Raw genomic sequence first — 16404 nt, forward strand, 5'->3', positions numbered from 1 at the left:
TGTTTCAGAAAACATTTCAACAACATCAGATTATCTGAGGTATGCTCAGTCTCCACATTAGTTTTCTGGAACTCTGCTCTTTCTCTTCTGTATTTAAAAGACTCATCTGAGATGATTAATGTTTGATATTTATCAGATCTTTCATCTGAGAGAAAGCCCCTTGAAATCTCAGATGTGAGTTTGTGAAGGGAATCAATGTTTTAAAATTGGCTCAGATTGGAGGACACCAAAGTAGTTAAAGATCTCAATATGAACTTTTCTCATCAGATTATCCCAAACAAACCATTGTTATCCAACAATCAATTCGTTTGTTTCTAATATTATACTAAAGGAATTTTGGCAAAAACATTCGTAATAAAGTCGATGAACTCCGTTAAAGTCTCTGAGGCATGAAAGAGCAAAATCTCAGCACCTTCCTCCGGGATATTTTTTGTATAAAGTTTTCTCTCACCGTGGTTTAGTCGGTCATGTGCGATTGGTTATCTTCAGGATGTGTCAGTCTATGATAAACAGATGGCCCGTGTGTCTGTACCTGGTTACCGTGGGGACGGCACTCGGTGACCCAGTGCAGTGTGGGTAGAGAGAGGGTGTCACCAGTCTTTCTGTACACTACGCTCTAATGAATAATAATCCCGCATGTGTGTGCGTGACAGACGGCGCGGGGGAGTTTCAGGGAAGGGGCGAAACTTGAAGGCGATGCTAATTCAGTAATTCCACAAACTCCTCGGACGGATCCGTGTTTTTGTCATTTCTGGACGGGCTCCAAATGGGAGGGTGGGGGTGATGTTCCTTTGATGAAGAGCTTCACCTTTACAGTGTGAAACGTGTGTCCGCAATGCAGAGACGTGAGGATAGCAGCTCTCATTAATAATTCTCCCGTGTGTGTGTGTGTGTGTGTTCGCACATGTCTGTGTTTATGATGGGGTCAACACAACCTCGCTTTTCTAAATATATGATATTTTGTACTTTATTATTAGTTATGTAGTGTATGCAGGACTGTGAGATCAGGTCCCTGTGCTCCACCTGCGTGTGTTTACATGCAGAATATTTAATACAGCATCTCAAAAACTACATCAAAACAAGGACGTTGTTTGTATCACAGGTAGGTCAAAAGTGTGGCGTTCTTACTAAATGACTTTTAGTGGACAGCGAGTTTGCAGAAGAATATTTTATTGCTCAGAGGTTATCGTCTCATAACCCTGGAGACTTGCCCAAAACGTGACCAGAATTTTGCATTAGTTATATAAAAACAACCTTTTAGCAAGAACATTAATCATATTTCTAATAGTAATGATTTAGGTGAAAACAGCTTCTGTTTCTCTTACATAGATTGTAAGTTTTTAATAGAACCAATAAAGTTTGTTTGTCTGAAATGTAAAAAGATAAAAATAACCACAGGTGAGTCAGTATTAGTTATTAATACTAATAGCAGATGGTCTAGAACAGGGGTTTGTTGTCAGCCGAAACCCCCTTTACTTAAATTATTTACTTGTAAGTACCCCCTGAGATTTTAAGTAAATATTTCAATAATTAAATCGTAGCACATGTGCATATTTAACGTTATTTATTTATTTTATTTTATTTATTTTAACTTATTTAATTATTAATTTATCAGGGCTGCATTCAACCCTGACAAAACGTTGCACAATGTTTTTTAAACAGAAACGGTTATTCGTTGAACACCCTGTTCTGATGACGCAAGAGTTGCAACTACGGTAGCTGAGAAGGCCATTCTTTGTGTTCTTTTTTAAATGTTTTTTGATTAAATCATTATAAATACGTGTTTAATACTGTAAAATATGCTCAATTTTATAGTCAACGCCCTTTCTGTCCAGAATAAAAGATAACATCACAACTTGAACCCATTGAGCGAGCTGTCTCTTTGGTATCGTGTGGTTTATTTACATGTTGCTGCTGATTGGACTGCAGTTCTGACACCCCCACCAAACGTATCTCAAACCCTGTTGCACATTGGTGCACACAGTTTCCAGGAAACAACGTTCAACTGTAGATAAACGTTGCGCACCATTTGGAACTTGAACATTTCCCAGGTGTTGCATTTATGTTGACCTCAAGAGAGGGTTTAGTTTGGCAGGTGCAACCAATCAGATCAATCGCAGCCCTTGCGGTCCACATATAGACCGTTTCATCAGACGCATGTGCTGTGACACGATATGCGTCTGGTCCGAACTTTACTTCCGGTTTCAGTTTTTTAATGTTCTGACTATTTGCTAAACTGAACTCTTGAACAAATCCCTTGTCGAAAATAACAAATGTTTTGGTGTCCTAGGTAATCTACGTGTTGCTACGTTTAAAGGACTTTGTTGTATTTATTATTAGCAGAGTTTACCGGAAGTTACGTGTTGACCACGGATGCCGCTTGTTTATGCTGTTGCTGCTGAAACCAGAATTTTGCATCAAAACAACTTTTTAGCAAGAAAAACATAATTAAGTAAATATTTCATTAATTTAATTGTAGTACTTTTGCATATTTAACATTATTCATTTATTTTATTTTATTTTATTTTATTTTATTTTATTTTATTAATTAATTAATGTAATATTAATTAATTACAATATAGTATTGTAGTAGTTCCTGTTATTATTACATTCATCTGGTATTTTTTTTGTAGTGTTGTGTAATGGTTACAAGACATGCAGATTAAACTTATACAGTATATAATATATCCAATTTATATGAATTCATACGAAGTTAATCATGCAAAAAAGTACGACTTTAAAAAAGCAAACCCCATAACAGAACCCCACCCCTAACCGCAGCGTCACAGGGGCAAAGGCAAATCATACAAAAATGTATGAATGTGCTCGCACAAATTAATACGAATTAATCCCCTCGTAAAATAAGTACGAATTGCCATGAGGTGACGTTGAATATATCCTTTGTTAGTAAAAATCTACTTTGTTAGTAAGAGTTTTATTTAGATAAAATAATTTATTTGCATCTTACAATTTGACTGTAAGTAATTAAACTAAATGTTTTCATCAACTCATTTCTCTCTTGAACCCCATGGGAAACCCTGGGCTGGGAGGATGAGAAATGTTTGAGTTTATTTTAAGATCTTTTGCCGACTTTTCCTTTGTAAATCTGATGATGTTTTGAGTCGTTGTTGACATTCATGAGAAGCAGCGATGACGTCTTTGCTGTATAATGTAATGTAGTCCTGATGTGACGGTGTAGTGGAGTTGTTGCTCTGTATGAGAGGTGTGTGTAGCATCAAACAAACTACAGTCATTTGCATAGCTGTCACACTCCGACTGGAGCGTTGCACTCTGGGTAAAATGTAACACATTTGACTTGTCAAAACGCACACGGCAACGATTATCAGGAAAGCAGCTTCAATGACACAAGTTTGAATGTGTGAAATCACTCCCACTTCCCTTTTTAATTCAATTCTCTTTTTCTCTTCATTTCCCACGTGTCTCGCATCTCACCGACAGCGTTTACGTGTGTTTGACATGTTTTCAGGGTAGAGTTATTATCTTATCATGTGTGTCTGAATGCTTCTGAGAATCACAAACACATTATTTGTGTGTCATCTGCTTTTACTGTTGTGTGTGTGTGTGTGTGTGTGTGTTTTATATTTCTCTTGCTCTTAATGGACACATTGAATGCAGTATTACAACTATATTTCTGCTGACATGTTCAGATAGTATTTGGGCATAACCGTGTGTAATCATCTAGTTTAAAAACTTAAATTCTCATTTATCATTCAGTTATTATGTTGTGTACAAAAAAATGTGCATATTTGAATAGGATTTCAACATTAAAGATATGTTTAATAGGTGTATGCATGTTAAAATGAATATGCAGATGCTATTAAATCTTAAGATAATATCCAAGCTATGGTCCCATTTGGAGCACACATAGTCCCAGAAATGAAAGATTTGTTCTTAAGTTGTATCCTGTCGTCATATGTGGTGCAATCGTGTGCAACCCTCAGATGAATATGAAGGTCAGAGAGTCGGCTGTGTGTGATGAGACACATCTATCATACTGTGAAGCAGCCCTGGAATATATACGCTGTAATTTCTCTTGCAGGAGTTTGGTTGTATGGGACTTTCATTGTGTTATTATCCAACGGAAAGATTCAAAGTTTCTTGCAGTATGTGATGATGAGTGCTGTACTCATCTGATGTGTTCATGAGAGATTGCATTACATCTAATCTTACCAATCACACATCAGGTGTTGGATTTATGTTGACCTGAGGGAGGGGTTTAGTCTGGCAGGTGCGACCAATCGGACCAATCACAGCGCTTGCGGTCCACGTAGTATTGATGTGTTGTCACTTTTTTGGGAGGTGTGTACCAGGCTACACTGTAGGGTAAGAGGTTGGGTACGTGTCAATGTGTAGGTTATGCCGTACACTCAATGCAAATCTATAAATTGGACTTTACAGTATATACATGCGCATGATGTCCCCATTTTCACAAATTTGCGTTTTCATAGATTACACAAAGATGACGAGGTGTCATTTTCAAAACTTTGCATTTTCAGAACCTCAAAATGCCATTGTTGTGTAATTGAAAAGTTTTCAGTTGAAAATGTTGTTGTGTAAACAGTCCCTAAATGTGTGACTTTATTTGTCATATGTGTGTCAGTGGCGTGATGTTAATTATTTTGTGTCCGTATGGATAAATTAAATGTAAAAGAGTTAAAATTTCAAAATAAATTGCAGATTACTTGAATACATTCTCTTTTTTGAGGAGTCTAAAATTTCTGGTTTTATTTCATTTTGAAAGAATATTTGGGGGATAATTGTCAAAAATGTCAATATGGTGTAACCAGTCTGTGTCAATTGGTGTAACTGGTATTTTTTAAAAACAAAAATTATATTCATAAAAAATATATATATATAATCATCTAGTTTAGTGTATTATGATTTTTTTTTACATACATTTTTACATAATTTGTCAAAGATTATTTATAAAACAGAGCTGTTTTTAGCATATGTCAGGACAAATATTACAAAAACACATTAAAATTTAGAAATAGCTAGTGAAGTGATATTTTAAAATGATATTTTTTTGATGATTACACTTACATTTAATATTTAATATTTCTCATTCTTTGGCACAATTGGCAGTTACACCATTTGACATTTTCAGGTCCATTCAGTCTTAACTTTCATAAAAATGGTGCAAATGTAATTTTTATTGCATAAAATTAACATAAATACACTGTGCATTAAAATAAACCTGAGGCATGCTTTAAAAACAAGTTAAATTTTTTTTATTTCTCATCTTGCCAAACCATTTTTGTCACTGACCTGGGCCCGGTTCCCCAAAACGTTCTTATCGCTAAGTAGTTCTTAACCTATTCCTTAACCTCTCTCTTAACTCTATGGCATGATTCCCAAAACGTTCGTACGCTAAGTATATCTTCTGTAAGTCACACTTTCGTAAGGTTGGTCTGGACCATTCGTAAGCTCTCTCTTAGCGTTGTTTGAGCGCAAAACGCTTTCGCCGCAGTCTTTAGAAATCAGCGCAGCGCAGTACAAGTCAAACTATGGTATGCTGACAATGATTTTATGTTATGGACATTTTTAAGACTTATAATAAAATATGTTTGCAATGGATACAGGACTATTTATGCAGTTGACTTTATTTGGTATCAGAACTAATGAATCAAAGACGGCGCCGGTGTTTGTTCCTCTTTGAAGTCTGTTCCCTCTATGTTTATAGCGTTTTCATCACGTTACATTTATAATTTATTTAGAAAGATTAAAGATTTCAATTGGTTATACTAAAAGGCAATAATATCATGTATTCTATTATACAATTTATTAAATATTTCATATTTGACAGTTTTATGTCTTTTAACATAGCCTGTCTTTTTCTTTTCTTTTTTTCTCTACTGTTTGTTTTAAAACTGTTATGTTTCCAAACATAATTAATATATATTATACATATAATATGATTCATACTGTAAAAATAAATGACTTAAAATCAAGAACAGTCAAGATACATTACATAAATGCACACATATACATCTCAGTAGCCATTAAAACTTTCAATGTATATAAATAATAAACATATAATGTGATAAAAATGCTATAAAAACACTACACTGAAGGGAAACATAGTGGAAACAGACTTCCACACAACACCGGCCACGTAACTGTTAAGTCCATGCCAATTTATTTATTCGTCAACCCTTAAACCTTTTGACATTTTGCCTGACGAGGCTAAATAAAAAAATCGCCTTCCAAGACAACTCATTATGGAGCTGCTAGATCTTCTCAGACCATATTCTCTACCTAGGTTGCTTTTTATTGAAAACATTAATGGTAAGCAAAACCGCATTAAACAGAAATACTGCAGCTGCTTGCCAATCAATTTTGATTGTTAAGTACCTTAACATTCGTATCAAAGTGTATTACATATTTGTTTAAAGTCAATTAGTCAAAACCCATGTCAAGAAGCCGCACAAGTGGCACAACGGGATAAGAAGGGTGGATAAATAGCGAGGGATACCCGATTCGTCTACCCGTATTACTGACAATTTGATCATTTAATTAATAGTCTATATTTTACGGATAACTTAAACTATGTTAAAAAAAATTTGACTGGAATAATTTGAGTAATGTTCCATTTGTATATAACGTGTTGTCTTTCTTAACGTCGTAATGCACCTTCGCGTGAAGTGGAAAATCGATCCCTGAGTGATCGATCGCAAATAATTCAGCACCTTCACTTGGGACAGCGCCATTGTACGTCGTACTTAGAGGCAGCGTGTTAAGAAGCTTCCTAAGAGACACTTCGGGGAACACACTTAGGAACATCAACAACTTTGGTAAGATATATCTTTTTGAGTCTTCTTAGCATGCTAAGAGTGAACGTTATCGGGGAACCGGGCCCTGTACTATATGATGTCACACGTATGATGTACTATTTAACAACACCTTTGAACACAGCTCATGTAAACAGATGTTCAGAGTCACATCAATCCTTAAAATAATGGACTTTAAAGTTTTTAAGAGGCAATGCATTGAGATTATTGTTTATTTCTGTTTGTTTGAGGATTGAATACTGAAGTTTTACAGTTTTTCCTCCAATGTCAATATGAAGGAACTTGTTATATAGTTATTTTAGGCTGTGTGTCATTTTTAAATAGTATTTATAGCGGTTTTTGAAGTTAAAATGTGTGACAGTATGACTTTGCAGAAGAGTTTGCCCAGATTGAGCGATGATGACGATGAACGGTTCTGGTTAATCAGAATTCTGCAGTGCCGTTGTGTTGTAATAGACGTTGATTTTTCCTAAACGATTCGCTCTGCGTCTGTAATTAATCTTTGAACCGTTGCTTGCGTTTAAAGCCGGGCGGCCGCTTCTGTCCGATCCTGCGAGCGCTGTTAAAATCAGACGTCCTAATTACGCTTTCGGCTGCTTTAGATTGTTGCCCTAACAGTCAGAGCGGTCAACACTAAGTGATGTATTGGCAGCCGTCTGAATTGTTTGATTCAGATGTTTATTTAGTTTTCTTTTTTAGTGGAAGGCAGGAAATTGCCTCTCTCTGTTACTGACCTCAGCGCCATCAGAAATATTCATGCACCTGCAGGGGGGTCAAGCGGACCATCGCAGTCCATTAACACACACTGTCTTTCAGTCTACCGTCCCTGTTAGTTTGTGGCTGATTCTGTAATTGTGTTGAAATGCCATTTTAGTGCGGATGAGAGCGCAAAACTCCTTACGGTTATGTAATTATACGTCTCATGCTTGTAAATGAAGCAGACTTTTATACTCCGGCCTGCGTCCAGCAGGGTTCTTATGAATGAATCATTTTGCAAGGTCTGTAAATGTTACATTTGTCCAACACTAGTTTCATATTCACTCAAAAAGTTAATCAATCCACTTAAATTTTTGACAATGACATTAACTTACTTAACTTATATTGGGAACACATGAAAGATTTTTGTTGATATTACTAACTGGGCCGTGGATCTGTATTTCCCAGCATGCTTTGCATGCAACTTTTGGAGAGTCATGTTTACAATTAAGTGTTATTTTATGCATTTTTATGTAAAAAGAAAGACTTCATATTGTTTAATGTTCATTTATCTTATTGATGTAGAAGAGTTTGTGTTATATTTATGTGTTATTATCGTGCAGAAGATCGACACTTGTGGTTAAGTTGTGGATGTGAGGTACTTCTCTCAATGAGCACAAACTGTGTGAATGTCTGTCTGGAGATCAGTCTCTTCTCACATCCAATACATCATATGTTATTATTATTATTATTATTAGCATGCTAACATGTGCACAGTGGCGGCTCCTGACTGCTCATCCGAGGGGTGCAAATTCAAAATAAGTGTCCGGAGTGTCATGTGTATTGCTTGCGTATTCAAAATATGTGTTTGTTGCGTCATTTGAACCATGTGCATCACGCGTTTTGTCAAAATAAGTGCCTGCTGCACACGCATGAAAACCCTTTATGATAAAAGAGACGTTGGCGTTTGCAAAATACACACTAGACACTTCCTTAACACTAAATAATAATAATAATAATCATAAACCCTTTAGATGCTTCTGCAATAGGCACTTATTTTGACAAAACACGTGATGCACACAGGTTCACTCAACGCGCAGAACACATATTTTGATATTATGAACCACACACATGATGGGCTACATACATGTTGTGATGAACTTGGCATCGTGCACCCTCGAAAAAATAAGTCACCGTGCTTATATTGATTAGTATGATATAGAAATTGATATTTATTAAGTTTTGTTTGAATTAAAGAGCACCAATTATGCTAATAAATGAGCACGTTAGCACCTTATTGTAATATCCCATAGTACATACATGTTATTAAAACTTGAACTAATGCACTGTGAGTCTTATAAATTGCTTACATACCTCACCGATTTCTGCATGTCTGGAAAACGCTCGGATTTAGTTCCTGTCTCCGCCTCCCAAAATGTCTAGTGTATTCGGATTGGTCAGATGACTACTCAACTGTTATTGGTCAACTGGGTTCGGCGTGTGTTCGAAAGGTTACGCCCCTGACTACGCGTGGGTTTTCCGGTTCTGACTGAGAGTCACAGGCAACGTAAACAAGCGCTATATTTCTCTATAAACGATGGTGTCTGTACTGCCTTACCACTTCGAGCTCGATCCAGAGAGTTCAGACGGCCGTTACGATATAAACGATCTCCGTCAATGAACGCGATTGGATTTAACTTTTTTAGGTGTCCTTAGCTCTGCCAGAATGCTAAACGAAGACGAAAATGTGTTGCAAAGACATCCAAAAGGTAATTATAACGTACTACATTACTTTGCAAACTATATGGAAACACCAAATGTAGCACATAGAAAGTATTTTTTGAAATGATTATAAAACTATTTCACTTATTAACATTATTTTACTATAGTAAACTTTATTATAAAAGCCTGCTTACATACTATATTACTGTGCAAACTATATGGAAACACCAAATGTAGCACATAGAAAGTATTTGTTGAAATGATTATAAAACTATTTCATTTGTTAACATTATTTTACTATAGTAAACTTTATTATAAAAGACTGCTTACATACTATATCACTGTGCAAACTATATGGAAACACCAAATGTAGCACAAAGAAAGTATTAATTGAAATGAATGTTAGTTCTACATTATTTCACTATGGTAAACCTTTTTATGAAAGACTGCTTACTTATAAGTGCTATGTTTTTACTTATTAGGTTTTAAGGAGAATGCAACATGTTCCAGGGCCTCTTACCTGCGTGATTCATCATCCAGGTTTTGCACAAATTGTCTAAATCCCTACACACAGAACAATTATTGTACCGACTATAAGCCTTTGAGGTGCAGGACTAGAGTAAGTTTTATTACATTTTTAAACCAATAACACTAAAGTATCATTATAGTAACAAAGTACCCAAAAGAACAAAAGAAGCAACTTTAAAGAAAATATAAAAGTCAGTCAAAAGTTTATTTATTACAAATATATATTTAAATGTTAAACAATATACAAATAAACATACTTTAGTAACCATATTGTGCTCTTGTTTCAAAAATTGTTCAATTCATTTCTTACAGCTATCTATTCAGATAAATGGCATATCAAAGCTTTGTCAACTGGTGCTATCTAAGACGACACTATAAGGTTATCATCCTGTCGTGTGTTGTTCTCCAGATACGCTTGGAGCTTCCTGATCAGATCGGTCACAATTTTGGCTTTCGACGACCCCTGCACTGAAGATGGCATGCAATCACGTCCTCCTTTGAAGGTCTCTAAAACTGTGATGCCAGGTCCATTGGAATCGGGGTTTCCTTCAGCTTATCTTCAAATACCTCATCAAACACAAGCCTGATCACATCCTCCACATAACTGTAGAAATATTGCAGTCAATAAATCTTTTGTCTTGATCATTTATTTCCCTGCTTCATACATTAAGTTTTTAATTATGAATGTATTTGAAATAAAACATTACTGCTTACGGTATGTCATTTGTGTGTTTTGGGAACATAGCCTTGTACTTTCCCTCTCCTGCTTTTGTTACGGCTTGGTGACATTGTAATGGATGGCTGCAAGGTACAAATACCTGTAAAATATAAACAAGCAATTAATTTATTGTAAAAGTAAATACTACTTTATTTAACACAGTTACTAAAATACTTAAATACCTGCACAGCATTCCAATAAATGAGAAAATCAATTTTTTTTTGCTGCAAATCTGAAATCTCAGGCTACGGACGGCAAAGGCATCCACTGATGATGGTGATGGAAACATTGTGAAACGATGCTACTGCCTGGGTTCCTATGATTATGCAGAGAAAAAAAACTTTGTCATCATCAGTTATACATCTAAGACTGGTAGTGGTTTCACTAGCTAAATACATAATATGTGTTAAACACCTTTGCTCCTCATATGCCAGTCTGACTCCTTGTACTGTGTGTAATGATGTTGCATGTTTGCATACAGTGTAGAAGGATGTGTCCAGCTGCGAATCTAAGATATAGACAAATAAAACAAACATGTATTCAGTCAAAAATACATATTATAACAATAGAGTACAACGACTATAACTCGTTAGACTATTCATTAAAACGTTAATGTATTACATATTACATGGCCCAACATTAGCAACAATCATTACGTGTTTACTTCGTTTCAAAATCTAAGAAAGCTTCAAGTAAATACAACAGTAAAATACATATAACTTTAAACAAATCATTGAGTTTGATCATGAGAACAAATTTTACTGGTAACAGTTTAGCTGGCATTTGTATTTGTATTTAGCTTAGCAACTTAGCAAGTTTGTAAACATGTCTAAACCAACATCGATAAAAAAAACGATAGTCTGCATAATTCAACATACACGTGTGTAAATATGGTACGTTGTTTATGAAATACAGTATTACAACACAAAACAATTAGCTTGCAAGCTTAGCTCTACACGCACATTATGTTAATCTCCGGTTACCGGTTACGTAATGTACAGTAAAAGGCAAATAATAAACGTGAATACTTACAGCCTGTGATCCAGAAGTGCACAGTAATCCAACTTTCAAGAGGAGACGTCGCGCAAATCCAGCTTCGGTTCATGAGAAGCAGTTATTGTGAAAACTCCGTGAACAACTTCTGACTGGATTTTTCCGGAACCGTATTAAACATGATGTCCTCTGTGGAAGTCCATAAAGTGCTATTTTTCCCTCGCATCTAAAGAGACAGCGTCTACTCGAGAGATTTAATCGCTTAAACGATGAAACAAGAGTTTGCAAACAGAGTCAAAGCAGGGACTCCCAACCTCCGCCATTTTAGCTCTCTTCTGACTCGGCGCTCCCTCACCCCCGTCTTTGAGGGCGTACCCAAACAAAGCAGAGAGGGCTGAACTATGATAATGTTGGTCTTATCTACGTCACTAATCCCAGGAAGTAAACTGTTGCCTACAATCCAAGTGTTTTTTGTAGTCCTCGAACGTTAGAGACGATAACTCGCGTCATCGTTTTCTTTGAGGTATGTGCTTTTTGAATATCGTTAGCATGTACTAATGCACACTTACACACAAAAGGATGTTTAAAAACGTGTATCCCATAATAGGTGCCCTTTAACTTGTTTTGTCCATGTTGAACAGACCAGAACCAATTGTGTGCAGAATGTTTCCTTAATTGAACTAAGTTAATTGAACAAGATTTTTATGACAAAAGTTTTTATTTATTAAGTTGGTGCAACAATAGATAATTTTTTAATGGGCTTATTCTATTCCTGTTGTACAAGCCTAAAATAATTTCTTGGAAAAGTTTTCCGTAATTAAATGAAGTTGATTTAAGTTGATTAAACTATTTTTTGACTGTAAAAAATTCAATATAAATTAGCCCTTCATAGGAAATTAAAAAAATCAGTGTGTGTTTTGGTACATCATTGTATGTTTAAGCTGCTGATACAAAATTATTGACTAAACCAGTGGCAATAAGAATGTTGTTTTTGTGTGTCGTGCGTGTGTGTGTGTGTGTGTGTGTGTGTGTGTGTATTTGACTGTATATGTTGTCCTCAGAAGGGGAGTTGCTGGGGTCACAGGTTTTGTAGAAGCAGCCTATTTAGGGAGCACCAGCTGGGGGATAGTTACTCATGGGTCATTACATGTGTGTGTGCGTGTTTGTGTGTTTGTATGTGTGTGTATTTGTGTGTGTGCAGGTGTGCCCTATCAAGGTGCTTATGGCACCATGGAGGGATGTAAGTGCTCAGAGACACCTCATTTCACCAGCCTCCTCCACACACACACACACACACACACACACACACACACGCACGTTCTGGTTTACATGTTTTGTGGGGACATTCCATAGACGTAATGCATTTTATTCTGTACAAACTGTATATTCTATTCCCCTTACCTGCCCCATTCCCTAACCCCAACCATCACAGGAAACTGTCTGATACCTTAGATTTTCAAGAAACATTATTCTGTTTGATTTATTAGCTTGTTTCCTCATGGGGACATCAAAATGTCCCCACAAGGTCACAAAAATACTGGTATTCCTATCTTTGTGGGGACAATTGGTCCCCCCAACGTGATAATTACCCGGCCGCACACGCGCGCACACACACACACACACACACACACACACACACACACACACACACACACACACACACACACACACGTTCTGGTTTCCATGTTTTGTGGGGACATTCCATAGACGTAATGTATTTTATACCATACAAACTGTATATTCTATTCCCCTTACCTACCCCATTCCCTAACCCCAACCATCACACAAAACTTTCTGCTACTTCACATTCTCAATAAACATCATTCTGTTTGATTTATAAGCTTGTTTCCTCATGAGAACATCAAAATGTCCCCACAAGGTCACAAAAACACTGGTATTCCTATCTTTATGGGGACAATTGGTCCCACAACGTGATAATTACCAGGTACACACACACGCACACACACACACACACACACACACACACACACACACGTGTTGTGTTTTTTTTCTCATATGTAGGAAAAACATCAGGTCTGTGAGTGTTTCTGATGTGTGGAGCTCATTGATAAAGACACTATCATAGAGAAGATATCACAATTGAGATGTTTATTTCTCCCTTTAACTATAGTGAGATTTATATGACTTTCTCTCAGTCAACTTGAGGTGTAATCTCATATTTCATGCAACACTAGATGATTTGAACTAATTCCCAAATATCTGTTTGGAGATTTTTATTAGACTCATAATTATGGCTGTGCAAAAATATAGATACAGCTAACTATCATAATCATTTTTTCCACGATAATGTATCGATATTTACAAAAAAAATCAAATCCCTCTGTGTGTGTCAAACGACCTCCTCCGCCACTGCTGTAGTTGTCACTGTTCAGTTTTCTGTCATATACAGCCATTCGGCCAATGTCTCAGAAGTAAGCGGGGGTGAGAAAATGGCAGAAAATGTAAAACCGCCTGCAGCTTTCGAAGCCGACGTGTGGAAGCACTTTGGTTTTTAAAAAAGTTTTTTTTTAGAAAATGTCAGCTTTTTTAACATTTTTGATAAAAAAGAAAAAGTATCGCAAAATATTGCAACATGCAATGTATTGTATTGCATTGTATCGCATCGAATTGTATCGTGATGTATCATATCGTAAGGGCCCTTGCCAATACCCAGCCCTACTCATAATCATGCAAATCTGTACAACCTTTATCATTCAGTCAACTCCAAAGAAATCAATTGGCAAAAATTACAGCAGTAAGATATGTGCTATAAAATCATGTTTATTGCAGAAGAGAAAAGTATCCCAGTCATTTCGCATGTGTATTTTTAAGAGTTCTAGATTTCAACAGTGTCTTAAACTGTACTTGGATTTGCTAAGATATCCAAGTGTACAAACAATAACATTACATTAAACTTGATGAATTATAAAAGCATAATTAGCTGTCGGTTACAGTGAAATAAGGACTTGATCTGTACATACCAACCTTACACACAGTAGAAACACATGCTGACCATTTAAACACCACACACACACACACACACACACACACACAAATCAAATGAAACCAAACTAATGTCTCTAGATATACTGTTGCTGAATAAAGTCCGTTTCTCAGTTTGCACAGCTGATCCATAGAGACAATGACAGTGACATGTTAAATGTCAAACTTGTGTATCTAGTGTTGTGTATAATGTTATGTAATACATTTGTAATAATAATCTAATATTAGATATGAAATCAGGTAAACAGAGATAGTTTAGATGTGTCATTGAAAAAACTCAGTAGAGACTGTGAATAAACCGAAGTGTGTTGTGTGTACCAGACTACAGTATGTGTGGTGTTGTTTGAAACATCTGTGTTTGTCAAAGATGATCTCTGTGTAAATGTTCAAAACAAAATTGATGTTTGTCAGACTTTCTCTGAACAAACTGTGAACAGTATTGTGTTTTATTACCAACATCATGACACTGCTACAATTAAAGTCATATCACAGGTTCAACAAGCTGCTTCTGTGGCGACAAAATCATTTTGACTTCTTACGCTCTTACATTTTTTGATAAGGTTTATGGAAGCTTAAAAGCATAAATCTAAAAGCATGAGTAAAACTTGTTTATTATTTAGGAGAGTGCGGGGCACAAAGTAAAAAATGTTTAAGATAGATGAATATTTTTTTACACAATCACCACACACATCTCTGCTACAAATGAACACTTAAAGTTTGTTTGTGTGATCTACCGTTATCGTACAATTACACCGAAAGTGACAGGAGCGCAAACGTTACCCCATAGGTGGGGTTCATTGTAACAAACAGAGGGTTTGTTGTAATACCTGATAGAAAATTTGTTTTAAACACAAATAATTCAATCAAAATCTCTCTACAATTACTAAAGGTGGATATTGTTTATATATCTGCCTATAATAGATAGATATCCACACATTCATCCATCCATCATCCTTCATCTAACCATGTATTAATCATCAATGCATAGAAATAGATTTAAGACACAAAATCCTAATGGTGAGAAACTATTGTTTTTACCACAGATGCGTTGTTTCTTTATGTTGTATATGGTGTAAAGCAAAATAAAAAAAGAGATGCACTTAATGAATATGAAGCCCTGAACATTTATTTACTGTTGTACCATGGATGGTTTATTCCGATTGGTTGAGAAATGTTCCAAGTGTATGCATTATTTTTCGATAAATGCACACCTGACGTCTTAAATGTCTTAAAATAAGCACGAGAGCAATGTCTGTGGTAACCGTGGTATAAGAGGAATAATTCACTCCGTTCCTTTTCAATTATTTAAAAATAATGCACACTCTGCTTTGCATCGTGCCTCATTACCACCTTGGGTGTGCATTATTTTCTAATAATTCAACGGCTCGTCGTCAATTATTCTTTACTTATTTTACTGCTGTTATATTTCGCTGTTTCTTTATAAAACATTTGCTTTAGTTTTTGTAGATTTCTGTGGATTTTTACCAACAAGTAACATACTAACATACTAAACTTACAGAATGTTGTGCAATAAACAATAGTTTCCACAGCATATGAAAGCAGCACAAAGATGTTCAGCTGCAGATCTTGACCCAGTTAGCTTTGTTCTGAGGTTCTGCTGTAGTTTTTTGGGACTTACAGTAAATATTTTGTTCAATGTACATATTTATACAGCATCTCTCTCTAGACGCTCCTCTCTAGAGTCTGTTTGATCTATGATCAGATGCACAGGTTTAACAATGATAAAGAGTCTCTCTCTCTCTCTCTCTCTCTGTGTCTCTCTCTCTCTCTCTCTCTGGATGTGTCTCTCTCTCTCTCTATCTCTCTCTCTCTCTCTCTCTCTCTCTCTCTCTCTATCTCTCTCTCTCTCTCTCTCTATCTCTCTCTCTCTCTCTCTCTCTCTCTCTCTGTGGATGTGTCTCTCTCTATCAG

General features: G+C 36.0%; 1 long non-coding RNA gene across 1 annotated transcript; it reads right to left on the bottom strand.

Annotated features, from left to right (window-relative positions):
- Positions 1-10041: 10041 nt before the first annotated feature.
- LOC135721780 (uncharacterized) lies at positions 10042-11832 on the bottom strand. Its single transcript, XR_010521565.2, has 5 exons — positions 11509-11832; positions 10891-10984; positions 10659-10792; positions 10473-10576; positions 10042-10362 (listed from the first exon to the last, which is right to left on the bottom strand). It is a non-coding gene; the product is annotated as an uncharacterized lncRNA (long non-coding RNA).
- Positions 11833-16404: the final 4572 nt, after the last annotated feature.

This window comes from Paramisgurnus dabryanus, chromosome 18 (assembly GCF_030506205.2).
Source record: "Paramisgurnus dabryanus chromosome 18, PD_genome_1.1, whole genome shotgun sequence".
Lineage (NCBI taxonomy): Eukaryota > Metazoa > Chordata > Actinopteri > Cypriniformes > Cobitidae > Paramisgurnus > Paramisgurnus dabryanus.